Source organism: Chrysochloris asiatica, unplaced genomic scaffold (assembly GCF_000296735.1).
Source record: "Chrysochloris asiatica unplaced genomic scaffold, ChrAsi1.0 scaffold02592, whole genome shotgun sequence".
Lineage (NCBI taxonomy): Eukaryota > Metazoa > Chordata > Mammalia > Afrosoricida > Chrysochloridae > Chrysochloris > Chrysochloris asiatica.
The window spans coordinates 5705-6669 of NW_006411110.1; positions in this window are offsets into that span (position 1 = coordinate 5705).

Consider the following 965-nt stretch of genomic DNA (forward strand, 5'->3'; position numbering starts at 1 on the left):
GTTGTGCATATATCATTATTTACCTCTGTCTCACTTAGCCCATTGAGACCTGTCTAATTGTTTTCCCATCTGCTTTGTTCTTCCATTCCCCTCTCCCTATTTGTATATTGCCCCCTCCCTAGCACCCAAACTATCTTGTGTCTAATCCCTGCCCTGTGTAACACCTTCCCCTCCCTCCCCTCACCCACCCCCAACATCCCAATAATCAACAAAGAATCCCCCCTACCCCCCTTTAGTATGGGTTCTTTTCCTTAGTCTTTTATGGTAGTGGTCCTATGCAGTATTTCTCTTTTTGTGACTGACTAATTTCACTCAACACAATGCCCTCAAGGTTCATCCATGTTATGGCATCTACCTTTTGACCATTTGCTCTTACTTGCTTCTCTATGCCCGATGTGTGCCTTTTGTATATATTTAAATGCATCCTATGCTGATCTGGTCTCATTAACATAACAAAGAACACTAGGTTCCCAAATGGAACCTAGCAATTAGGTTTTGCAATACATATTTTTTTAGGGACACAATTAAATTCATAATTCCCACAGAGTGGGGAGGAAACACTACAACTATTTCTTTTCTACCTTAAAAACAAGAGAGAAACCCAACTTTACTAAAGATTAATATGAATATAATTTGTAAATAAATATGCATAAGCTGTAGTCCTGGTATGGTGTGGTGGGTTTATGCGCTGGACTGCAAAAGTGATTGAACAGCAATGTCAAGCTCACCAGCTGCTTCACAAAAACCCTATACAGAGTGACTGTGGGTCAGAAACGCCTCGACGGTACTTAACAACAACAACAATGCATTAGTTAGAAGGATGCTGAAATTATATTACAGATACAGCAGAACAATTTTTTTTAATTCGAAACCAGAGCTTTAGAGCAAGAATGAATGAATCTACTCCCTCTTTCACATGACACTCATTTAAAGAGAATTGGTGGTGGTTGGTGGTTATGTGCCAT